The sequence below is a fragment of the Pseudonaja textilis genome, chromosome 3, assembly GCF_049901715.1.
Source record: "Pseudonaja textilis isolate UNSWEBS1 chromosome 3, rPseTex1.2, whole genome shotgun sequence".
Classification (NCBI taxonomy): Eukaryota; Metazoa; Chordata; class Lepidosauria; order Squamata; family Elapidae; genus Pseudonaja; species Pseudonaja textilis.
In genome coordinates this window covers 75,622,580-75,650,259 of record NC_141992.1, presented here as the reverse complement: position 1 = coordinate 75,650,259, position 27,680 = coordinate 75,622,580, and the positions used below count along the sequence as shown (strand labels likewise).

General features: G+C 42.0%; 1 long non-coding RNA gene across 1 annotated transcript in view; it reads right to left on the bottom strand.

The window, feature by feature from the left end:
• The window catches only part of LOC148126169 (uncharacterized), a 53,440-nt gene that overhangs the window by 3,385 nt on the left and 22,375 nt on the right, over window positions 1–27,680 (bottom strand). Inside the window, exons 2-3 of the long non-coding RNA XR_015742908.1 lie at window positions 3,440–3,557; window positions 1,060–1,117 (exon numbers count right to left, since the gene is read on the bottom strand). This is a non-coding gene — a long non-coding RNA (uncharacterized LOC148126169). The remainder of the gene's footprint in view (window positions 1–1,059; window positions 1,118–3,439; window positions 3,558–27,680) is intronic.

The window sequence follows — 27,680 nt, the reverse complement described above, 5'->3', positions numbered from 1 at the left end:
GTATTAGTTGCTGATTACACTGATCATGTACTGTATGTGTCTTTACCCTGAAAATACCCCGTTTATATGCTTCCCATACATACAATCCACAGTACTGTATTTTCACCTGTAGGTGATGCTAGCAAATTACATACTTATGTCACTGTAGAATAATAATTGGCTCATTCTATATTTTCACTAACTAGTGGCAGGAGCCGTTTCTGAGGTTGTTAAGATATCTTTGTTTCGAAATAGTTTCAGATTTTTTGCTAGAGGCAATGGGCCTTGCTTCCATCATTAAGGCTAATAAGCTGCCACCCAAAAACTCACTACTTGTATCTCCACCCTCCCACCATCCCAAAGTCTTATGTGCCTTAGTCATATATGCAATTATATCCGATCCTCGGTGCGGTAGAGGCAAGGGCAGTTTACAGTTCTCTTGTGGCAAAATTAATATATAACTGGCCTGCATATGTCTACAGTTTCATTCTTTATTCTGAAGAAAGGTAATAACCACAGAAATAATAACACTAGATTTATGAAAGATGCCTTGACTTACTAACACACCATCATAAAAATAATTAAGTACAGTATAGTAGAAGAGAGATCGCAGATGAAAGTGGTGGTTATTAAGAGAATTAATTGGACTGCAAAAAGATCTGTGTTTTGCATGCTGCACTTATGGAAGTGTCTGAGAAAGGAAGTTTGGGTGATATTTGAGAACAGGGCTGTCAAACTTGTGGCCCACGGGCCAGATGTGTCACACATTGGCCACGTCCACGCCCATGCCCAGTTTAGCAAAGGGGGAAATTGCCATGACGACGCAAGTTTGACACCCCTGTTTTAGAGGGAAACTTACAAAAGGCCACCATGCATGGCTTCCCAGAGTGTTAAATAAACACAAAGATGCCCTCAACTCATGTTCAACTCCATATAATTTAATCAACAATGTTACATAAATTATTAGCAACTAACTTGTTCCAGGATGAGGATGACAACGAGGGAAGAATTGGACTAGCCTGACCTCTGGGAATCTGAGGAGGTTCCCCTATGGAGTCTCCTCAGAATTCATGGACTTACCATGACTAACACTGCTTGGTTCATGGGATCAGCCACAGTGGTAGTTTAAAGAAGCATCCTGAAAGGAGAAAATATTTCTGTATCATTCTTTATTGGCCAAGTGTGATTGGACACACAAGAAATTTGTCTCTGGTGCATAAGCTCTCAGTGTACATATAAGCAACAAGTGATAAATTATGATCATCATAATAAAATACAATTATTACGAATCATAACACTCAGTGATAGACATAAGATGCTAAACAAAAACAATCAGCATAAATCATAAGATACAAACAACAAAGTGACAGTCATAAGATGCTAAAGGAATAGGTAATATGTAAGATGAGAAGGATAATAGTAATACAGCCCTACTACATGGTTTGATATCCTAGGGCATAAGGAAGTGTTCTGGGAATTAGTTGTTTAGCAGACTGATAGCATGGGGGGAAACTGTCTTTGTGTCTAGTTGTTTTGGCATGCAATGCCCTGTAGTGTTGTCTTGAGGGAAGATTATTTATTAAATACAGGAACACAAAGAGGCTGATCTCAATATTGTGAATTACTCAAATGGAAAATGGAGAGGAGGATCTCATTGTTCTGCTGAGCTTCATTCTCAAAAACAACTGGTTTTCCTAAGTTTCTTAGCAGGATGGTTGGTACCTCATGAAGTGATTGAGATGTTCAAGAGAGACATGGGTGGAAAAAGCTGTTGCCTTGTGTTTTATCACTGATAGTAGATGAAAGCATTTTCAATTGGAAGTACATCTTTAAAAAATTGTTTCATGTTTTACATCTCTCTGTTGTAGTTTATAGCAGTAACATAGTGATGGGCCAATGTATCAACAAAATATATCCTCTTTGATATGTTGGTCTTTATGTATACTTTATATTACTACGATTAGTTTAGAACTCTGGTCTGCTAGTTGGAATCTGATTGAGGTGTGTGTTTATTTGTACATGCTTGTGTATGTATGTTGGTTTTAGACTGACATTTAAACAACAATCAAGAACAAAATACTGAAAATATGTAATAAAATAATAGGAACTACCATTTTTTATATAAAATACTAATTTGAGAATGAGGACAATTTCTTATTTTGAGGAAAAGCAGGAAGTTTTAAAAATGTCTGCTTTTTACTTCTATCTAGAAAGACCTAGGTGGATATATTAATAACATAATAATTCTTATTACAGATTAATATGTTAATACAAGTTTAAAAAGGGAAAGCAAATATGCGTACTGCATTTATTTAGATGAAAGATTCTTTGCTATTATGTTAATTTTTCACTACTATCTTCCCCAATTTTAAATATTATTGATTCAATGAAAGATGAACTTCAGTTTTTTTTCACTATTGTTATCTGGCAACTAACAAAACCAACTGAATTTCAATTTTCATGTGTCACTACATTTTCCATATGTGTGGGGAGGGTTTTTTGCGTGGGGGGGATGATAGGGGATGAATGGAAACTAATATAGTGTGTAGCCAAAGTAGAATTAACTTGCTATGAAGAATTCCCTGTTTCTAAAAAAGCTTTTGACTAAAGTTAATAGGTGGACATTTTACCAATTTGATTACAACTTGTCCAACCTAACACAGAAAAAACTTCAATTAACATAATGCCATTTTAAGAGGGTGTACTACTATCTATGAATTATTTTATAGTCAATTCTTGATGACTTGCAGAAATAGATTTATGCTGAGGATTTGTTATTGTCATTGCTTTAAAATATGTTCAAAGGCAGTTTTATAAATTTTTAAAATTGAAAGGTAGGCTAGAAATATTCGAAACAGAGAGATAAATTTTCTTGATACTCATTACATTTTGTGTGCTGGGTTTAAAATGTGCTCTGTATTACAATTTACTACTAACTTTGCTTACTCAGATTATTTTCCTAGTTAAATGTATACATCTCTATTTAAATTACAATTAAATTATAGCAACATAGAGGTCCTGTGTTTGTTTGTTTGTTTGCTCATAACCTTCTAAAGTACGTTAGACTAAGATTGACAAAGATGTCACTGGGGGAATTAACATAATATTTTTGGGTCATAGTTTGATTGATTGATTGATTGATTTAAAACACTGAAAGAGCCACCCATCTTATGCACCATAAACCTGATCAGTTTTAAAAATGATTAGTAATCTTTATTTATTTATTTTATATAGACACCCATCTTACTTGCATGGGACTCTGGTATATACACAGTTCAAACAAAATAAAATCATAGTCTTCTACCATTAAAAACATTTTAAAATGCAGTAATAAAAAGACAGACAGAAATGCAATCTGATTATATGTGGTATACACTTTAGCAGGCCCAATTTGAGCCTAATGGCATATCTATGTTTTGAAGGCCTTCTGGAAGTCTGGCAGAGATGGGGACAATCTCACCTGAGGGGAAATGAAGTTCTGGAAGGCAAGGGCCATGGCAGAAAAGGCTCTCCTTCTGGATCCCAGCAAATGAAGTTCCTTGGCTGACATGATCCACAACACGTTCTTCCTGTTGGACCTGATGGGATAGGCAGAAATAATTGAGCAGAAGCATTCCTTCAAATTACTGTGCTTCCATTAGCTTATTAGTATAATTTTTAAGGAAGAACCACAATATTATAAAAAACTGAAAGAGAAGATAAGGGAATATTGTTAAGTTCGGGAAATGAGAGGCTGAACCAGGGCATGGATGCAACAAATACTTTATTAGAATAATAAAGGACTGAACGTGCTTGCCAAGCCTGGAACTGGCTCGCAGCGATCAGCGACTGGTTGGACCCCGCAGCCTGCTTTTATAGCTGGCTGCTGGGGAGAACCAACCAATGAGAGAGAGGGCAACCGCCCCTGTATCACGAACGGACCTGGGTGGGAACTTCTTTAAGTTCCAGGGACATAACAAATATGAATTATAATACACTGTAATTTGATGTTATTCTCTAGTCACAATATTTATTGTAACAACTACAATATTTATTGTAACAACTACACAGTGCTAACTAGCACTGCCACTAGCCAAACCTCTTGGGAACATTAAGATTTGGAATCCTATACATCTGAGAAACAATCCATTAGAGAAGGTGCTTTTACACTGTGGCTCTAAAAATTCACTTTTGTAAAATTAGAAAGAAGCCCAGTAGATTCAGTCCTATATTCTTTTTTATTACTCCTTTTAATCAAGATAATCAGAAGCCCAAAATTTCCCTCAAGTTGGGAGGAATCAGCAGATGGAACTTTGGGATTTCATCAAGCTGCCATATATTTTGCCAATAATGCAGCCTAGACTGAGTGGGGCCTATTATATCAAGCCTTACTTGAAGTTTGAAAGTCAGCCTCAAATCATCAAAACATTAAATTCAATCTCTATGGTTTCCCCACAAATCTGTCCTGCATCCTTGTCTTACCAGTTAATGAATATTTCAGCTTTAACAACAACACAAGAGCACACAACAAACTAAATGTTAACCATTCCAAACTCGACTGCAAGAAGTATGATTTCAGCAACAGAGTGGTCAATGTCTGGAACTCACTACCTGATTCTGTTGTCACTTGCTCAAATCCCCACTCCTTTACCCTCAAACTAACCTCTATTGACCTCACCACATTCCTGTAAGGGACGTGCATAAGTGCACAATCGTGCCTACTGTCTCTGTCCTATTGTCCCCAGTTATTAGTTTCTATTTCTTGTATTTAAACTTATGTTTATTCTTTTTCTGTTATTTGGTAAGCTTTTGGCAAATAAAATAAATAAATAAAATAATGTATCAATAAAGGTTCCTTGCCTCTCTCTTATAGACTTCTTCCACAAAGAATTATTCTTTGACATTAATATGTTACATGGGGTTCAATATGTATAGTTTTAATGAAAAAAAAAGGACTAAGGGTAATGGCAATGTTCTAATACTCCAGTATTTCAGGGGTTGCCACAAAGAAGATGCCACAAAGAAGAGGGTGAGGGCAGGGGTGGGTTTCTACTGGTTCTGTCCACCTCTGTAGAACTGGTAGCTCTGAAGAGCAGCAGACATAGAACTGGTTCTATGTCTGCGGATGTTTTTGCCCACCCACCCATCTGGGTTCTTACCTGATCTTTATTTCCTGATTTTTCAACGTCAGCTGCCGAACAAGGTGCAGCTGCAGTTCGAAAAGCAGGAAAAGAGGGTTGTTTCAAAGGCTGCTTCTCTGCAGGCAGCTGATGATGACGATTTACAGGCGCGCAGCTCGCAGCCTGCAGGGAAGCTCGTAAATCCTGAACCGGTAGTTAACCCTGTTGTATCCCTGTCATATCCCACCTGGGTTAGGGTTATTCTCCAAAATACCCAAGGCAGGACAAGAAGTGATGGATGGAAACTAATCAAAGAGAGAAGCAACCTAGAACTAAGAAGAAATTTCCCGACATTAGAACAATTAATCAGTGGAACAACTTGCCTCCAGAAGTTGTAGATGCTTCAACACTGGAAGTTTTAAAGAAGAGATTGGATAACCATTTGTCTGAAATGGCATAGGGTTTTCTGCCAGAGCAAGGGGTTGGACTAGAAGACCTCCAAGGTCCCTTCCAACTCTGTTACTCTGTTCTGTTTTAATAAGGCTATAGATCATAGAGGAAAAGTCACCAGCAAAATGTTTTTGGTCCACAGATCCTAAGGAGCACCAGTCGGCTCTCATATTACTCAAAGCATGCTTTTAAATGAAGTCATCTATATCTTTTTTTTTCCCAAATCATGTTCCTGATTCTCACAGTTATTACTTTTATATTGTTTCAGAGCAGTTTGGGGCAGAAATTTCCAGCGTGATTCTGCCCAATGAGTTACTGAGCTCATTTTAAAACATACGCAGATGAATCACTTTGGCTAGAGATAGATAACAATGTTTTGTTTGTTTAAAAATGGTTGACGATGGTTGTCAGAGAAACAATTGCTTAAGATTTCCTCTGACCCAAGTTTAATCGAAAGAATGAAAGTGGGGAAAAGATTCAAATATCCACAAGAGAAAAAAGACACATCAGGCAACATGATGGAATAAAACAAGACATAGCCCAGCAACAAAAAATAAAACGTTTTGTTTAAACTGTTTTATTTTTGTAATTTCATGGGCAGTCAGTGAGGAGTAAGCCTATTGTCAAATTTCATTTCCATGTCTGCTATGATACAGGTGCCACATTGGCTGGCCAAGTAAATTCGATCATTCTTGGCCCAGATTTTTACAAAAAATCCACAAAAGCAAGTGAGGAAAGCTGTTGATCAAATGTTGATAGATGTCAATTTTGTCTCCTTTCCATTGCTGCATGTTGGCTTCCTCTGCCTGAAGTATGGATGATTCTTGTGGTTAGTTGCTCATAACTAACCACCAAAGAGCCACATAGGAAACTGGCAAGATTCTGAGTCAGATGATTGAATTAGATAGCCAAGAATGCTTGATGCTGATTGGCTATACTTTTCCTGGATTTCCCATTAGTGTGTTTCCAGCCCTATCCGGAGGTGTGTAGCCTTTTAGCCTTTGTAAATCTTGTCTTGAGTCATGTCTCCTCCCTTAATTCCCTAATCTAAGATATTTGATCTCTGTCTTACATTATGGAGCATTTGTCATCATCTTGCGTATATATTAATTCATTGTTGACTTACTTCTGCCTGTTACGATTCATTAGCCTTATAAGCCTCTGATGGCCAGTCTTGAGGATGTTGTAGTCTTCCTATTTAATTGTTGCTGCTTTTCTAATTAGCCTTCATGGGTAGACTGCAAAGACATCACAAATAGTAGAGAAGTAACGACAGTAGAATACTCTTCCACAGAAGCTGGTCAAAATCAAGTCTATAGATAATGCAAATATTAGGTAAGTACAGTCATTATTCTAAAAAATCTGAAAGAACCTGAAAGTAGGGGAGGTGATACTTTGTGGTTAATGCTTATCCTCTTCCTGTCTATTTGGTTGGCTTAGCATTATTCCCTTTTAAGATTGCATTGGATCGTAAATGGGAACACTTATGGCAATCTTCCTCTTACATGAAAGAAATTCCTGGCATGAATTTTGAACTAATAAATGCCCTTTGAAAAATGCCAGCTTTACAGAGAAAAGAGAGGTAGTACATGGCACTATTAAGAAAAACATGAAGAAGAATCCTCCAATGGGAAATCTAATAAATGTAATGCCATGCTGTAATAAAGAGCACTTGAAAAGGGATGAGGTATAACAAAATTATTCATAAAGAGAAATAGGGAAAAAAAATGTCATGCTGAGTGGTTACATGCAGTTAGATGGAGCACTAACAAGGTTATCACTGTGAGAAAAGTGCTGGTGTGTTCAGTGATGCTCCCTTAACAAACACAAAGGGAAAGCAATGTTTTTCCTCCCCGAATATGAATGTTGTGAGTTTAGAGGTGTGCTAAACCCTGATATTCTTTATAATAATTCAGGCCCAAGCGCCATTAGAGCCACTTGTATGTAAGAGCATAGGAATTTTCCTTTCAAATTGTTTGATAGCTGGCTTGTAGTCCAAATGTTTTCCCCCTACTACTTTAGCTTCTTGTTTTCATGCTATGTGATGCATTGTGTAGAATTATAAACAATATAACGCCTGGGCTATTGATAATGTCTCACTTGCTATACACATCCATAACTTTTTTTTCTCTTCAGCCCTGATACTCTACTTTCCGGCTTCAGTTTCTGCCAAACTTTCTTAGTAGCATCTCAGAATGAATGTAAAATGTAATAGGACATAAAGTAGTGGTTGCCAACTGGTGGGCCACGGCCCACTGGTGGGCCATGAAAAAAATTTGGTGGGCCGCAGAAAAATATCACTCCCAGAGCACCCCGCCAAAGCAATTAATCAAGGCTGCTCCACCCACATGGCCCGCGGGAACCCTCTGCGCCCACTCACTCCTTACCTGGCAAACTTGCCTGCTAAATTGCTATTTTTCCTTTTTCCGACCATCAGATGTTCTGCTGTGCCAGGAGATTTAGATTAGCTAGGAAGCAGGAAATGGTTGGATTTCTTGCTTTCTAGCTAGTCTTTAGATCTTCGGCTCTGCTTTTAAGCGCAGCCAAACCTCCCTTAGGACTGAAGGTTCTATTATTCAGTGCAGACTCACGGCAAGCAAATTTGGGAGATTGAGCTAGCTGATGGCAGATAGATAGATCGCTGAATGAATCTGTGATTCTGTGAGCAACTCAATCTGCCTGCCTGCTTTGCCTGATTTTGGGTAAAAGTTGCTCTTTTTTTAATAAAAATTCAATATTTATATAAATATTTATAATATTTACATACAAGCCATGCCCAGCCAGTCACATGACCACCAAGCCACATCCACAAATTAGGCCACACCCACAGAACCGGTTAGTGGTTCCTGGGATTTAAAATTATGAGTTTGGTGGTCCCTGAGGTCCAAAAGGTTGGCGACCCCTGACATAAAATTCTTACTTCCAAGATTCTTGAAGGAAGAATATAATTTGGTGGGGAGGGGAGCAAACAAATGACACCATTAGCTTCCTAGATGCATTGTTCACAATGTGATCATGTTTAGTGTTGTGGAGCGATGGTAAGAAAGAGGCATGAGACCAGAGCGTACAACTAACAGGCTTTATTGCAATGAATAAAGGGTTGTCGCGTCTGCTAGCTAACTCGCAGACCAGCGGGCGACAACGGGCTGGCTCTGCCCGACGGAGCCAACCAATGGGAGCTGCTGGTGCTCCCGTTCAAACAGCGGACCTGGTTGGGAACTCCAACCAGTTCCACAGACATAACACTCCTTTCCCCCAGCTGGGAACATGCATAGTCTTGTAGATATGTGGGTTGTCTTCGCTGGCGACCAGAACGTCGCAATTCGGGTGAACTGCCGGCCGGTGTTGGTGAAACCCCCTGCTCTGGATGGTCCGACCGAGTCTCGAGGTCCGGCTGGTCAGCTGGGTTGCTCAGTGGTTGGATCGGTGACTCCGGTTGTAGACTCGGGTTCTCCATCCAGCCCTCTCGCTCGTCAGGGAAAACCAGGTTCCGCAGGGGATCTGCATCCGGCGTGGGTGAGGCGTCATTGGTGCTGGCAGGTTGGCATGGGTTGGCATCTGTCGCGTCCGTCCATCGCCTTCTGAGTTGATCCACGTGCCTCCGCCACAGACGACCATCCTCCAGGAGGACCCGGTAGGATCTGGGGCCGGTGACCGACACTATTTGTCCTGGCACCCACAACGGGTCCCCCACGTAGTTCCTGGCGTATACCAGGTCTTGTGGGGCGAAGTCTCTGACCAGACTATCGGACCCTAAAGGGGTGTCCGGGCAATAGTGGGGGTGTAGCCTGTCTAGGGTGGTTCTGAGGCGTCTCCCCATTAAAAGTTCGGCAGGAGATTTGTTGGTGGTAGTGCAGGGTGTTGTGTGCTGGCTGAGTAGGAAACGAGACAGTTTAGAGTGCCAATCCTCCTGGCCAAACCTGGCGAGTGCCTCCTTGGTTGACCTAACTGCTCTCTCTGCCATCCCGTTGCTAGCGGGATGGAATGGTGCTGTAAGGACGTGCCTGATGCCCAAGTTGGCAGTGTACATGCTGAATTCACATGATGTGAACTGTGGGCCATTGTCTGAAACCAGGGTGTCTGGAAGCCCGTGGGTGACAAATAAGCGAGTTAGGGCTTTCACTATTGCCTGAGTGGTGGTGGTGGGAAGTAAGGCTACATCAATCCACTTGGAGTATGAATCCACGACCACCAAGAAGGTCCTGCCATGCACAGGCCCAGCCAGGTCGACGTGCAGGCGGGACCAGGGGGCGTTAGCACTCTCCCATCTGGTGGGCGTGGCAGCTGGAGGGGCGGCCCTGGTTTGTTGGCAAGGTTGGCAAGAGCTTACCCAGTTGGCGATTTGAGCGTCCATACCGGGCCACCAGACATAACTGCGGGCCAGGGCCTTCATTCTTACGATGCCCGGATGTCCCTCATGCAGCACTTTCAGGATGGGTACTCGCAGGGATGCAGGGATGACCACTCTTGTTCCCCACAGTAGACAACCTTGTAATTTTGACAGCTCCTGCTGGCGGGTTTTAAAGGGGACAAAATCAGTTGTACATTGAGTTTCCGGCCACCCCCTTCCCACCCAGTCCAGAACCTGGGCGATGATTTTGTCCTTTTTCGAGTGCGCCGCGATGTCCTCGGCTGTCACTGGAAGCTTGAGTTCGTTGACCTCGAAAATGGCATGGATGGGCACTGGGTCTTCGACTGGGACTGGCAGGGGGCAGCGACTAAGGGCATCGGCGTGGCTCAGGGTCTTGCCAGGACGATGCACTAACTTGAATGAGTAAGCGGCCAGAAACAAAGTCCATCTGGTCATTCTGGGTGAAAGTACCTGCGGAGTTTGCTTATCTCCAGACAGAAGTCCTAAAAGAGGTTTGTGATCAGTCACTAACTCAAAGTGGTGGCCAAACAAGAACTCGTGGAACTTCTTAACTGCAGCCACTGCGGCCAGGGCCTCTTTATCGATCTGGCTATAGTTCCTCTCGGTAGGAGAAAGAGTCCTGGAAAAGAAAGCAATTGGTGCCTCGGAGCCGTTGGGGAGTCTGTGGCTCAGGACAGCCCCAATGCCAAAAGGGGATGCGTCAGCGGCCAGGACCAAAGGAAGACGTTGATCGAATTGAACTAGGACCGCTTATGATGTGAGTACGGATTTGACTGATTTGAAGGCATGGGCTTCCTTGGGTCCCCAGTGCCAGGGTGAGTCTTTATCTAGTAGCCTATGTAATGGTTCAGCTACAGATGCCTTGTGTGGGAGGAATGAGGCGTAAAAATTCAAGAGTCCCAGGAAGGCTTGTAGTTCAGTCTTGTTGGTAGGTGTGGGTGCCTCGTGGATGGCCTTCACCTTGGATTCAATGGGGTGGATGCCAGAGGCGTCTATTCTATAACCCAGAAAGTCCACCTGCCTAGTGGCGATGGCACACTTCTCCCTCTTAAGTTTGAGGCCATGTATTCGTTGATCGACTCCCCCTCTGCTTGCTTCCTGACTCTGAAGGCATACCTCCTGGCTATTTGGGATGGTTTGGGTGAATAGTGATTTGAAAGTATTTCCTGTAGCTCGTCCCATGGGACGCTTCTGATGGCGCGGGGCACGACTAATGCTGTGGCAGTGTCGAAGACGGTGGCTCCGCAGTAACTCAGGAAATAGGACTTCTTCCTATGCTCCGCAGCGTCGGCTAGACCGATGGCGTCAAGAAAATGGCTGAATCGATTTTTGTCGGAGTCCCATGTTTCCTCGTTTCGTTTGAATGGAGGGAATGCTGTATTCGCACTCATCGTGGAAAGGAAACAGGTTCGTCTGCTTCAAATCGCTATTTGAATTTGCGCTCTTAAAAGAACGCGGCTGCGGTTGTCTCTCTGGGCTGCTTAGCTCTTTTTGAAAATCGCGCTCTTGGTGAGCATGGGTGGCCTCGGCTGCTGTGCCTGTGGCTCGTTTCAGCGAATCAGCTCAAACAGTATCAGTTTGAATTTCGCGCTCTTTGCGAGCGCGGGGCGGCTGCGGCTACAGCGCCCTTGGTTTCTCTCTCTGTGACTACAGCTCTCTGAAATAACGCGTCTGGTTAGCCTTCAACCATCCCATCCTCGTCGCCAGTGTTGTGGAGCGATGGTAAGAAAGAGGCATGAGACCAGAGCGTACAACTAACAGGCTTTATTGCAATGAATAAAGGGTTGTCGCGTCTGCTAGCTAACTCGCAGACCAGCGGGCGACAACGGGCTGGCTCTGCCCGACAGCCGGCTTATATAGCCGGCTGTCAAACGGAGCCAACCAATGGGAGCTGCTGGTGCTCCCGCTCAAACAGCGGACCTGGTTGGGAACTCCAACCAGTTCCACAGACATAACATTTATCTTTCAATCCTCCTTTTCCTCTTCTATCTTCCATTGGTCAAGCTATTGCCAGAGGATTTTTATCGCCTTTTGAATTATTCCTTTGCCCTTTCTCAAATATTTTGCTTGCTTTCTCTTGCCTGGGCTTTAATAAGTTAGCAATTTCTTAGTAGTGTCATCTACTTCCCTTTTCCTGTGGCAGAATCATATGGCTTTCTGCGTAGGTCTCTGCATGTTATGTCCTTGGGATTGACGCCAGTTCCCTATCAGGTCCGTTCACCCTGCGGGGGCGTTCGCAGCCCCCATTGGCTGGCTCCCTTCGACAGCCAGCTATAAAAGCCGGCTGCTAGGTCGAGCCAGCCGCTGTTCGCTGGCAGGTCTGCTTGTTAGCATGCAGACGCGACAGCCCCCTTTATTCCCTGAATAAAGTGTGTTAATGTACTGCTCTGGTGTGGCCTCCCTTCTTCCAAACTACAACATTGGCGACGAAGGTGGGATCTGGCCAACCAGCAGCAAAACACCGAAAGAGCTGAATCTCACTCCAAAAAACGCTGAGCCGCAGCCGCGCCGTTGAGAGCTCGGTCAGTCGTTGATTGCAGCAGTGAAAGTGGAGCGTGTAGCCGCTCGGTAAAAGCTACGTGCGAAAGTGGGCGCTGAGGACCTCAGCCGCCCAGCATTGAGCAGCAGAGTCCAACCGCTGATGTTCGGATTCTGGGGTTAGCGAAGTCTCGGCACTGCGCTCACAGCCGCCCGAACACAATTGGCGCACAATTCAAATAGCTGTCAGCGCGACGCGCAGCTATAGCCGCCTACGCCCTTGTAAGGGCGTGAAATTCAAACTAGAATCAGTTGCGGCGCTACAGTTATAGCCGCCAAACCACATAGAGCGTGAAAAAACCCAGAGAGAACCTCAAAGAGCTGAAAAGCACTGAGCTGAAGTAGCACTGTGAGCTGCAGCTGCCTCGCTTATTCAGGGCCTTGTATCCCCAGTGAGGTCGGTCAGTCTACCAGCAGACTGAAAACCCGACATGAGTTCAAATCCGGCGTTTCCGCCATTTAAGCCCGATGAAGACAAGTGGGACTCTTACAGAAACCGCTTCAACCACTACATTGATGCCATCGGTCTGGCTGATGCCACAGAAAACAGGAAGAAATCGTACTTCCTGAGTTACTGCGGGGCCACAGTATTCGATACAGCCACAGCGCTATTCGCCCCACGAGAATTGAAGAGCGTCCCTTGGTCCGAGCTATTGGAGACACTCTCCAATCATTATTCCCCGAAGCCATCACAGATTGCGAGATGTTTTGCCTTTCGTATGAGAAAACAAGCAGACGGGGAATCTATCAATCAGTATATGGCCGCCTTGAGAACCGCTGCTCTCCATTGTGAATTTAGAAACTACCTAGACGACATGCTCCTGGATCAACTCGTCTGTGGAGTCAGAGACCTAAGACTTCAGAGGCGTTTGCTGGCCAGGAAGGACCTCAACCTCGCCCAAGCAATCGAAGAAGCCTTGGCCGCAGAGCTAGCGACCCAGTTGGCCGCTGAAATACAAGGGAGCGCGCCCAAGACCAGTCCGGTCACTGTGCATTCCAAGGAAGCGGTGAGTGAAGAGGATCCCACCGAACACTCAGAGGTCCATCGCCTCAAACCACTCAAGCAGCCACAGGTAGGAGCTAGACCTAGAAACGGCAACGCGCCTAAGCACGTCCTGTTGTGTCTCTCCTGTGGGGGTCCCCATGCCAGAACAACTTGCAGGTTCAGGAATGCCACCTGTAACAATTGCAGCAAGAATGGCCACATCGCCACAGCCTGCCAAGCAGCACATGCGATGCCACAAAGGCCGTCCTCTTACGCCCCCCCCAGGGCCACCAAGGCAAGTAGAAAATTGTTATACGTGTTACCAAGCTAACCACACCTTTTTGACACCTAACAAAATCACACTCTCTATTCATTTAGAAGGTAAGCCCTGCACTATGGAAGTCGATACCGGGTCAGCGCTCTCGATCATCTCATGGAGCACACTTAAGAAAATACGACCCAGCCTGTCCAGGAAGCAGCTACAGAAGAGTCGTCTCACCTTGAGGGACTATCAGGGAAAGAATATTCCAGTACTCAGAACAGGCAAGTTCCTCGTAAAATTTAAATCCTTTAAAGGCCATCTGCCTTTAGTGGTGGTAGATGGTACCCTCCCTAGTCTTTTGGGGTTAGATTGGTTCCCACATCTCGGCCTTAGCTTAACGGGAGTACATGCTGTCTCACCTTCCGATATCGACTCGCTATTTTCAGATTATGCTGACGTGTTCAGCAATGAATTGGGATGCTACAAAGGTACACCTATCTCCTTTTCAGTGGACCCCCAGGCAGTTCCCATCCGTTTAAAACCGCGCAGAGTACCATTTGCTCTGCGTTCTAAGCTGGATGCAGAACTGGACAGATTACTAAAACAAGGAGTGATCGAGCCCACAGATTTTGCTAAATGGGAGACCCCAATTGTCACACCCCTTAAAAAAGATGGCAGCATAAGAATGTGTTCGGACTACAAGACCACAATTAACCGCTATCTACAGACTAGTGCATATCCGGTCCCAGTAATCCAACACCTGCTGCACACATTTGAACCAGGAACCATATTCGCCAAATTGGATATGTCACAGGCTTATCAGCAATTCCCTGTGGATAGCCAAACGGCCGAATTGCAAACAATTGTCACCCACAGAGGGGCTTTTCGATGCAAGCGCCTCCAATTTGGCGTTAGTGTCGCCCCAGGCATTTTTCAGTCATTAATGGAGCAGATACTGCAAGGCCTTCCGGGCGTGGTTCCGTACTTTGATGATATTTTGGTCTCAGCCAGAGACAGACCACAACTTTTCCTTAGAGTCCGAGCAATATTGGATATGTTCAGACAGCATGGCCTCAAACTAAAGAGGGAGAAGTGTGCCATCACCACTAAGCAGGTGGACTTTCTGGGGTATAGAATAGACGCCTCTGGCATCCACCCGGTGGAGTCCAAAGTCAAAGCCATACACGAGGCACCCACTCCGTCTTCTAAGACAGAATTACAAGCTTTCCTGGGTCTGCTTAACTTCTATGCATCGTTCCTACCCCACAAAGCATCAGTAGCCGAACCGTTACATAGACTGTTAGACAAAAACACTCCTTGGCACTGGGGACCCAAAGAGGAATACGCCTTTAAGGCAGTCAAATCGCTACTCACTTCGGACGCTGTCCTAATACAATTCGACCAGCACCTCCCTCTAGTCTTAGCTGCAGATGCCTCTCCTTTCGGGATTGGGGCTGTTTTAAGCCACCGACTCCCCAATGGCTCGGAAGCTCCCATTGCATTCTTTTCTAGAACCTTTTCAACAACCGAGCGTAATTTTAGCCAAATTGACAAAGAGGCCCTAGCCGCCGTTGCTGCAGTCAAAAAATTCCATGAATTTCTTTTCGGTCACAACTTCGAACTTGTCACTGATCACAAACCACTGTTAGGGCTACTCTCCGGAGAAAAACAAACGCCGCAAGTCTTGTCACCCAGGATGACCAGGTGGACTTTATTCCTGGCGGCTTACTCGTACAAACTGGTACACCGCCCAGGAAAAAACCTTAGCCACGCAGACGCCCTCAGCCGTTGCCCGTTACCAGCACCCGTGGAAGACCCGGCCCCGGTCCATTCCATTTTCGATGCCAGTGAACTCAACATTCCAGTCACCGCTGGCGACATCGCCCTCCACTCCAAAAAAGACAAACTTATCGCCCAGGTTCTGGACTGGGTACGGAGGGGGTGGCCGGGCAATGATCTTGCAGCTGACTTCTCGCCGTTTAAAACCCGCCAGCAAGAACTTTCCAGTTTACAGGGCTGCCTGTTGTGGGGAACCAGAGTCGTTATTCCAAAACCGCTGCGCACACCCGTCCTGAAGGCGTTACACGAGGGACACCCTGGCATCGTCCGGATGAAAGCATTGGCCAGGAGTTACGTCTGGTGGCCGGGCATGGACGACGAGACCGCGAAATGGGTAAGCTCCTGCCGTCCCTGTCAGGAATCCAGACCAGCACCGCCGATCACCACCCCATCCAAGTGGGAAAGCGCCAATGCACCGTGGTCACGGCTGCACATAGACTTGGCCGGTCCCTTCCACAGCAAGACTTTCTTGGTGGTTGTAGATTCATTCTCCAAATGGATCGATGTGGCCCTCCTACTCACAACCACCACTCGAGCAATTGCCCAGGCTTTGACCCGCCTATTTGTCACGCACGGGTTGCCGGACACCATAGTCTCAGACAATGGCCCCCAATTTACATCCACCGAGTTCAGCCGGTATATCACCAACCTCGGCATCCGGCATATCCTAACGGCCCCCTTTCATCCCGCTAGCAATGGGCTGGCGGAGAGAGCCGTTAGGTCAGCAAAAGAGGCGTTGGCAAGATTCACGCAAGACGACTGGCACTCCAGACTCTCTCGTTTTCTGTTAAGCCAACACTCAACCCCATGTACTGTCACAAACAAGTCGCCAGCCGAGCTATTGATGGGGAGACGCCTAAGGACAGTGCTAGATAGACTGCATCCCCACTATTGCCCTGATACACCCATTGGGTCTAACAGTGGGGTCAGAAATTTTGTGTTACAGGACCGGGTGTTCGTCAGAAACTACGCAGGTGATCCACTGTGGGTACCCGGAAAGATCGTGGCCATCACCGGTCCAAGATCGTACCGCATCCAGTTGGAAGACGGGCGCATCTGGCGGAGACATCTGGACCAGATAAGGAGTCGCCAAGGCGAGTATGCCGACACAGCCCCAGAGTCTCCAGTAACTTCCCGCGCATCGCACCCGAATCCTAACTGGAACCTCCAGAGTGACCAGTCCCCACCAGTCGTACCGAGGGAACGGACGGTAGACCGGGACCGTCCGCCAGAGTTATCAACCACGCCGTCCAGCGACACCGCCGGGTTGAGGGACAATGACAATTTGACAATCCAACCCGAGGACTGTGACCGCTCCCAGACTCCAGACCAGATCACAGATTGATCCCGTGGTCCAGCGAGTCCAGCTCCTGATTCCTCGAACTCTGTGCCACCTTGTGACTTGCCTGAACTGCGCCGGTCAGGGCGCTCGCACAAACCACCCGCTTACTTGCAAGACTATTCGTGTTCGTATCTGGGGGGAAGGGGTGTTGTGTCCTTGGGATTGACGCCAGTTCCCTATCAGGTCCGTTCACCCTGCGGGGGCGTTCGCAGCCCCCATTGGCTGGCTCCCTTCGACAGCTGGCTATAAAAGCCGGCTGCTAGGTCGAGCCAGCCACTGTTCGCTGGCAGGTCTGCTCGTTAGCATGCAGACGCGATAGCCCCCTTTATTCCCTGAATAAAGTGTGTTAATGTACTGCTCTGGTGTGGCCTCCCTTCTTCCAAACTACAACACTGCATTTCATCATTCTTCTTCTCCTCCTCCTCCACCCCCACCCCCCTTTCATTTTACAATATATGCAAAATTTCACAGTCAGATGCAAATCAGTAACTACTGAGTTCGGGAAATGTAGAACATCCATAGACATTTTGGGAGGGTTGTTACTCTTTAAAGGTTGGATAGAAAAGAATGGAGTTAAATAAATATATATGCTGGTTACACATTCACAGCAAGTAGTCCACACCAAGCACATTAAGACGGGGAAATCATATTGAGTTGCATCTCTCTCTCTCTCCCCCTCTTTTTCTCTCTCTCTCCTTCTTTCTTTCTCCCCCCTCCCTCTCTCTTTCTCTCTCTTTCCCCTCCCTCCCTCTCTCTCTCCCTGCCTGCTTCTCTCTCTCTCTCTCTCTCTGCCAAAACAATCAGAAATCCAGCCCCTATGCCAAACATATGCATAAGATAACAAATAAAATGTAGATGGATGCCTTCCACAAAAGTAACTTGAAGTTTATTTCTAATTGTTGAACTTTTGAAAATAATGAACCCATTTAGATGTTATGCAACCTACACTCTCATATATGGAAGTAAAAATGCTTTTATATACTTTATACCGCTATAGAAATCTGTCTTTGACAACTGAAGTGTTTTTAGGATTCATCAGATAAAAACTTAAGAAATATTTTTCAAGCAACTAGTACATTCAGTAGTCAATTGACATCCTACTTTTATCCAAAAATATATAAAATGAATATGTTTTCATGAAATTTTCACTTCTATAGGAAATGTTTCTAGGCCTTTCAGTGGAAGAATAAGATGAAGAGCACATGCTATAAATAACAAGTAGATCCTAATGAATGAGCGGGAATTTGGTTTGCTGTACAAGCACTTACATGAAAAATGTAGAGGGAGAAGAGCTGCTAGAATAAAGTTAGCATTTGGTATCGCTTGTATAATAAATATTAAGGATAATCACAACTACAGGCAAAAATATATTCCCATACTTATTATTTATTTATTTTGTTATTTTGTCATGTTTTTTTTTTGTCCCGCCTACTTGTTGCTCATTCCAGACAGGCAGTGGACACAAGAGGCAATAAAATCAGAGTTTTCCCCCACAGACTGCCTGTCTGGAATGAACAACAAGTAGGTGGAACATCTCTATATGATTTCCCCGTCTTAATGTGCTTGGTGTGGACTACTTGCTGTGAATGTATAACCAGCATATATATTTATTTAACTCCATTCTTTTCTATCCAACCTTTAAAGAGTAACAACCCGCCCCAAATGTCTATGGATGTTCTACATTTCCCGAACTCAGTGGTTACTGATTTGCATCTGATTGTGAAATTTTGCATATATTGCAAAATGAAAGAAGGGGGAGGAGGTTGAAAAGGGATGAGGTTGAAGAGGGATGATGAAATGCAGAGAGCCAAATGATTCTGCCACAGGAAAAGGGAAGCAAATGACACTACTGCAGTGCAAACGTATCACAACTTCTATCAATCTGCATACTAATGATTGGAAGGTTATCTCTGAACTAACCAGCATCTTCCATTAAATGTATCATATATCTATTCTTCCTGCATCTTGGTAAAATTTTATCCTAGCAGTGGAATTTATGGAATATAAATATCTTGAAAAGGAGTAACAGCTATATTTTCCAATATAAGCATCATTGAATTTGATTTGTAATAATAATTATATTGAATATAATAAATTAATGGCAAAATGCAGCTTTACTTGGAACAGCTTACATCCTGCAAGTGTATCTTTAACAACAGCATCTGCCTATCCCACATCCTTGGGAAGGATTCACTAAGTGGATAAAAATGCCAAAGCCCATCTGAACATCTGGTTGATTGTGCTTCCAATCATGATCATAATAAATTCAAAAACATATGGAACACCAGTTGTACATCATCAGTCAATTGCAAAAAGCAACTTTACTTGGAACAGCTTGCATCCTGCAATGATATTTGTAATATTATTAAACAATGTCTGCCTATTCCAGATCCTTGAGAAGGACTCGATAGGTAGTCCACAAAGCCAAATCCAGCCTAAACTTCTGGTTGACTATGTGACTAATTGTAATAATATCATTTCCTGTGGAGTTTTTGGTGCTCTGTGAGCGTGATGGTTTTCTTGCAGACATTTCATTACCAAACTAGATAACAACATCAGTTCAACCCTGCGCTACAAATGTTGCCTTCTATCAATATCATCTTCCAGCAGGACCTGTTTCCATGGGCATTGAATGTTGATGTCTTGTAATGAACTATTAGCACATAGAAGCTGTTTATTATAGGTTTTGAATGCTTTAGACATTGACATTTAAGAAATATCTTCTTTGTTTTTCTGGAAATTATGGAACACACTGATATGCAGGTATTTCAGTAGATATTGCAGTCTTCTATAGTATATGGCATGATTGTCATCAGATAGTTCATAACCATTGACCTTTAGTGCCTTAATAATTTTGGCAAATCGAATCTTTCACATAATATTTTTAGTAAGATAGAGAACGTGCAGATTATGTTACATTGTTACAAGCCTTGGTCATGTCCACCAGTAGTGGGATCTTACCTGTGCCACTACTGGTTCAGTAGGTGATAGATTGTGCGCTGCACATTCCTAACATGCGCGCCCCTGATGCACCAATCAGCTGAGAGGATGAAAAAATGAAAAGCTAGAAACGACCCTCCCAACCATGCGCTTTTCTCTTCTTTTATCCTCTCAGCTGATTATTGGAGGTTTTTTCCCCTCCTCTCAGCTGATCAGAGGCTTTTTTTAACTACCGGTTTGGCTGAATTGGTCCGAACCAGTAACATACCACCACTGATGCCCATGCCACCTGCAGCATTCTCCATTATGACAAAGAGAATACCAGTCAGGTAGATTTTGGACAGTATGCCATGAACAAAAGCCAAAAGCCATTCATGCTCACTCTGTTCTACTTAAATTAGGATCTCTAATCCAGAAATGGCATTGCAAGTCAACATAGCATTGCCCATAATTCAGCAACACAGTGGCACAGGCTTCACCCTCATTCAGTACATACTAACATCCACCATTAATATTTTCTTAGTGGAATAACACAGCCATTGGAATTATCTCTCATGTACAACTACAAAAACAAGGTGCCTAATATTGGCTTGTTTAGGTTTCTTAGGCTTTTAAAAGAATTTATTGGCTCATAAATACTCCCTCAAATTTTATTTTATTTTATAATATTTCTTAGAATTTTTGATTGCATAAATTTTGGAGTTTGTCTGGGTAGAAGTTCTCTTCAAGTCTTGTTGTTCAATGTGATAAGGTTTTCTCTATAATCTCAGCCACCCTTGGTACGCAATGGATCAAATAATTACACAAAATCTGTTTTAAAGTAGCAGCCTAGGAAACAATTTAGATATTTAAGATGTTTGGAGTGGTTCAGTCCCAAACTGCATCATGCTATGGCTGAGCTGGTAGGTGGGCATGACTACAATCTGAGTAGATATTTGAGTTTTTTTAAAAAAACTAAAATTGGCCATTGGGGATTTTTTTTTCCTTGAAGCTTACAATTTAATTGAAGTATCAAGATAATTCAACTTATATTAGGATTCCCTGCACATTTCTCCAGGTTTCTGCCAGGTTAGTTAAAAAAAATATTTACTGGTCTGAGCCTCCAACCTTAAAATGATCCCACAGGATTTCATCAGCTTCTCCGATCATCACAAAACCAACCAGATTTATAGTAGGTGCAAAATGCATATAGGATAACTGTGACAATATTCAAATAGATTTAAGCCATTTGTTTTTAAAATATTGAAACTCCCCTTCCCACCATCACTTCCTAGTTCTTTTTCCATTTCTTGAAAAGATAAAACATTGGTTGAAAAGTTTAGCTTTCAGAAAAGGGCTGGTGTCACCCAAAGCTTTCCTTATTTCCTGTACAGAGTATTAATTATTCACATCCCATTCCCTTTAAAGGTTGCTAGTGGGCCAGGCTGCAAAAAAAAAAAAAAAAAAAATTGGATTGTGCAGAGGCCAGAGCAAGGAATGAATTTACTTCTATTCTGAAACTGCTAGTAAGGCCTAGCATTAAAATATGTACTATAGACATGAAGCTTAATGATGATAGCTGGGGGCTAACTCTTTCCAACTTTCCCTAACCATGGCTGTGGTTAGGAAGAAAAGGAAGGGGGGGCGTTAGGAAGGAAGGAAGTTATTATTTTATTATTTTTTTCTAAATTGTACATTGTTCTTTTATTTTCGTAAGCCACCTATAGTTGTTGTGAGCAAGTAGGCAGGTATTTTTTTTTCTTTTAATGAGGGAGGGAGGGAAGAAAGATTTTTGCTTGTATGCTCATACAATGTATGTTTCTGGCTTATTCATTTGTCCTGGTTTAGGCAACTCATTCACACATCCTCCTTGCTCAAATCTGAGCTGTCTCTTTGGTGAGGACATGTCCTCACAAGTGAACCTCCCTTATAGAGCCTATGCCTCAGTCTTTTCAAGCAACATCCAGGTGAACCAGCAGGAAAATTGTGTTTTTCAAGGGATAAACCCTCTTACATGAACAAAGTGTCACAGTTTTTGATGTAACTTAATAATAATTCATAACACATGAAATCAGAACTTGGTTGAGAACAGAATCCAAAGGGCTATATAATATTCTGCTCTTAAATGATATTAATGAACAAGGCCACAGAATGAGGAAGTGATTATTGTTAACTTCCTTTTCAGCACAGAAAGACTTTTTTAATATTTAATTTTTTTAAAAAAATTAATCATAAAAATACAACACAGTGCAGAATCTTACTTTTGTTCCCTTCCTTCTTGGTCACAAAAAAGGGGGGGGGGAAATAGAGTGGAGAAAAATCCTCAACCTAACCTCTGCCTGCTACATGTTATGGACTCATAAGTCAAATTCCCCATGCTGGCTTCAAGTTGTGTCAGAAGCATTCTGAAGAATTATATTGACACCATCACCACTTTCTACAAGATGGAGAACATCTTGTACTTCCCAAAGTGGAAAATTATGTAGCTCACCAGATAATGTTGGTGTATTAATATTATTAAATATACCAACTTATGCAAGAGTGTTAAATTTATATTTTACCAACATTGGGGCTGAAAGATGAAAACGGAAGCAGTATGGTCCATCCCATAATTAGGTAGACCAGGTTGTCCTGATAGAGTGGTCCCACTGGAGAAAAAACTCTTACTTGTGCAAGATTTACTTTAAAAAATAATGGCATTGAAATCATCATTACAAACATCTAAAAATAAAACCAAACTCTCTAACCGGCAGTCAGTTTAATGAAGAACTTGGCCTTGCATAAATTTGTCTAGTTGGTTTGGTTTAATGTAGTCAGCAGTATGTACAAATAATTCCAGAGAGTTATGTATTGTAAATGGAGAACCTCTGTGGTGTTAATGAAAGTGTTAACATCTGGATTTCTTCTTACAGAGAATACCGCAGTAGCCAGAAGTTTATGCATGAAGTAAGATGCTATTTAATTACCTATGGCCAAAGGGTTAAAACAATGAGCAATGCAGAAAGATGGAAAACACATGCCATGCTGGGCACCAGTTCAGAGATACTATGTCACCATGAGTGTGAGAAAACATCAAATGCAGCTTCAGAGTGTTTATGCACTCTAAAGTAAATTTTGAAAAAAAAAAATGTAAGCATTGGCTTCAATGGGATCCTGGCTTCAGATTTAAAATAAACCTCCCACAAGGGGCATGTAATAATTTTTCCTCTTCATATCAAATATATAAAGCTTAAAAAGAAAAGGAATATAAAAAATCCATTTGGCACAAGCTTTTCGGTTATGAGAGGGTCCAAGGGACCAGAGCCCCAAATCTATACTCCACTCATTTTGCAATGATTGTGTCATCTGGAATAATATATGTAGTGGTCACTAAAGTTGCCTTTGGGGCTGTCCTTTTTGTTGTCCATTGTTTCTTTTCACCATTGCCAGAAAGGCAGATTGGAGTTGGGTCTTACTCAACAATGAGGTCTATTGCTTTGAAGACAATAAGAAGAGAAAGGATACACAAAATAGTCTTATTCTTATCTTACTACACTATGCCCTACGCTTGCCACATGAAGCTGTTACTTAGTGGTGGGGCTGCCCCATTTGGTTTCTTTTTCATTTAAGGGGCCATATTTTAAATTTTATTAAGACTTATACCATCTATCTTGTCAGAATATTCCATCTTATCTGAAATCATCAGTGCATAACATAAGCCTCCAAAGTCTTGGCTATGGCTCTCAAAGCCTTCTCAAAAGTTACTATTAATTTTTTTAATGTGGCAGAGGGAGAAGATCATTAAATGCATGGGCATTAATCATCTTAACTGTACCATTATTATCATTATCATCATTAAGCTTGTGCTGCCTACTTCTTCTTTTTTCCTGTCTCCGTTTATAGTTTGGAGTGTGAGTTCTCATATACCATTCCAAAGTCAAGTGTAGTCTAAGCCCCAAATGAATTGTTGTCCATCCCATTAAGTAGATCAGACTAGGAAATCAACTCCACAGAGAGGACTAAAATGTTCTATTCAGATTGGCTATAGTATTTTGTACTATAGTATAGTACACAGAATTTTGCAAACCTGATTCTTATAGTATATCTCTCCCCAGCCACCACCCATAGATTCCAGTAAATCTGCCTGAGTTGCTCCTAACTACAGGTAGTCCTCAACTTACAACAGTTCATTTAGTGCCTGCTAAATGAAACATCACTGAAAAAAGTGACTTGTGATCATTTTTCACATTTACGACTATGGCAGCATCCCCATGGTCACATGACCAAGATTTGGATACCTGACAATTGGTTCATATTTATGATGGTTGCAGTGTGTTCGGATCATATAATCTCCTTTTGTGATTTTTTTTTGACAAGCAAAAGTTAATGGGGAAGCCAGATTCACTTAACAATTGTGTTATTAACTTAACAACTGCCATATTGTTCACTTAACAACTGTGGCAAAAAAAGTCATAAAATGGGACAAAACTCACTTAACAAATGCTCATGGCCTAAGGAAATATATATAGCTATATATATTAGCTGATGGCTAAGGACAAACGCTTGTAACATTTCAATATCCAGGTTGACTCTTACTGGATCTAAATAGATGTTTATGGTCATTTTATGGCAATAATAAAGTTCTACTTCAACCCTCTTTTTCTTAATTTGGCGGTCTACAGACAAGACTTCCATTTTAAGGTGTTTATTTATTGCTGCAGGATGCTCTGTGACGTGCAAGAATATCAGTGAGTTTGTTGCATTTGCCTAATTTAACATGATTTTGGGGTGCCTTTTGCCACCTGATGTTCAGCTGAATGCTGGGCAAAGGGGCAAAATACACAGTCTACATACATGTATGTTATAATGTAATGTAATAATAAAGATCAAAATCCATGTAGGAGTCAAAAAAAGCAATATGGCAATAGCACTTAGACTTATATACTGCTTCACAGTGCTTTTATAGCCCTCTCTAAGTGGTTTACAGAATCAGAATATTGCTCCCAACAATCTAGGTCCTCATTTTACCCACCTCAGAAGAATGGAAGTCTGAGTCAACCTTGAGCCTGATAGGATTTGAACTGCCACATTGTAGGCAGCTGGCTGCAGCAGAAGCAGCTTGCAGTACTGCACTCTAACCACTGCGTCATAGAGGCTCCTATGGCAGCCATGTCAATGTAAAATGGCAACCCCTTTTGTACAGATCACCCTGACCATCATCTTACATTTTTTGAACCGCGCCCCTCCACCGGGATGAATAAGAATAGTAAATACAATAGCGGTAATTTTTTATTGGATCTGCTGGCTCTGTTATACTCCAAGCCTTCTGGCTGAATTCTAGGAAATCTTTCCGGGTATGTGTCATTTTTATTCTAGTCCTTGGCAGTCATCAAACTGAATGTCTGGAAAGAGTATATGTATGTATATATGGGGTGGTAGTTAAACTAGAGTTAGTTAAACTAGAGTTTATTCACTTATCACCTTAATACAGGTAGTCCTTGACTTACAACCACAAATGTGCCCAGAATTTATGTTGCTAACTGAGAAATTTTTTAAGGGAGTTTTGCCTCATTTTACAACTTTTCTTGCCACAGCTGTTAAGTGAATCATTGCAGTTGTTAAGTTAATAATACAGTTGTGTTAAGTGAATCTGGCTTCCCCATTGACTTTGCTGTCAGATGGTTGAAAATGTGTGGAAAATGGTCATAAGTCACTTTTTTCAGTGCCATTTTAATGGCCACTAATGAACTGTTGTAAGAAAGTAATTTGAATGGTCGCTCAATGAACTGTTATAAGTCAAGGACTACCTGTATTAACAACACTGCGGTAATGATCTTTATTCTGTTTTATTTACAGAAGTACAAGAGATGATATAGGCCATTGGTCCTGCTGGGTCAAACACTGAAAATGTTCCATCCTTTTCCTACAGTTCACATAATTTAATTATAACTGTCAGTGGTATAATTATAATATAACTGATATTTAAACCTAATGGTTAATCAGTGATCTCCAACTTCCATTTTATTACTTCAGTGGAAGAGTCATCAACATGGTCCCTTTTAATCTCAAAGCAATAGAGTAGTTGCAAGATATTAGCATCAGGCACTCAAAGAAAGATCTTAATTGCCCTTATTTTAATTTCCTTCCTTCCTTCTGCAGAATTCTAATCAAAGGATAACAGATATGTTTTATTGCACTGTAGACTACAGCATTGATTTCATCATTTTTCAATGCAAACTCATAACACACTCCCCCACTGCAACGCTTAATAATTGCTTTGTTGTTTGAAAACTTTGTCAGCAGATTTGCAGAATAAAATAAATCAGTGAACAAAATTAACTGTACATTAATGAAATGGCCTCCTTCCCATCCTTCTGCAAACCAGCTGTTGGGTCTCAACAGTAAAAACGGTAATGGTAATATATGGAAATACAAGAAATATGAGTGAATCATGTGTTTTGCATGTACACATACGTCTAATTTCCAACATGGAGATTCCTTGGGAGATATACATGACTATTGGAGTGGAAATGCAAGTATGAACATAAGATCATTGAAAAATAATGAAGTATGAAATTATATTAAAACTAAAGAGTTTAGTATATATATTCCTCAAATGTAGCCATTGATTCATTTCCCTTAATTCAAAAGTCATCCAACTGAAGTTGTTTTAATTCAAAATAGCTCCAGGTAATATCATTCCTAAACCTTTGTGGGCTGCCTCAGAGATATCGGAGAATAATTTGTCTATGGACCCAAGTCTACAAAGTTTCCCTAAACCCAGGATGTGGTTCCTGGACTCTTTCAAATGTAACCACCAAATTGAATTTTTAATGAGACCGAAGCAGAAAAATATAACACGGGCATGAGTATATACATTTAAATTTAGCTCTTGCATTTTGGCCTTGCACTGTTATTTTAAATATCTTGGCTTCACTTAAAAGTCTCAGTCACAGAAAGGTTACTTATCCCAAACAATGAAGTTGAACCCTCTTCCTGAGCTATGAAAGAAAGAAAAAAGTTCTATTTTGCTGTAAAGTTATAGAAATTTATAATGAAAAACATGGAATGTTTTAAACATGGAAGAACAAAAACCTAAATTTAATGGTAAAGTTAGCTGTTACATCTAATCTTTTGCTAAATTTGCTAGATAAATAAATAAACAAACAAATAAATAGGTGATCTAGTATGCTCATTATTATTGAGTGCGTCAACAGCCCTATTTTAATTGTAACCCAGTAGTTTATTTTTGAAGCTCAGAGTGAAAACAGTTTAAGAACTATATCATCTTTATTCATGTTTGGTTGTTACTAGTTAGTGATGTTTATGCTTACCCCAATCATGCATGGGACAGAAACAAATGCTGCCATTCCAACTCGGACACCCTGAAAGACTTGAAAGCTAGCATGATCCGAGGCCAATTTTCCTTGGTAGTATTTCCAAATGAATTCAATTTTTTTGAAAATAATATGTCACAAAAAATAAATCCAAAATATACAGCTGCTTAATACCTTTATCAGGTTAAACTGCAATGACACAAAAGAGCGTGTGAGCTGCCAAATCCCCCCAGAATATTCTGCAGAAGGAAGAGAACTTGAAAATCGGTGACCTTGAAAGCTTGCACGCCCCTTGCTATCGTTTTGATTGGGCTTAATAAAGGAATTGTGAAAGTACGACTTTGGATCGATTTTCTGATGCTTTATTATACATAAATTATTTTTCCTGACTTCATACTGCTCTGTTTGGTTTTCCCATTTCATACCAATGGAAAAAATATCAGGGGTGATTGGTAAAATAACTTTACTGACAAAACAAAAAATGATGAATAGTTTCTACAGCCACAGTAGCGATACCTTTGGATACAGATTTTTTTGTATGTGTATATATGTGTACCTTTTACTCACTATTGACTTGTG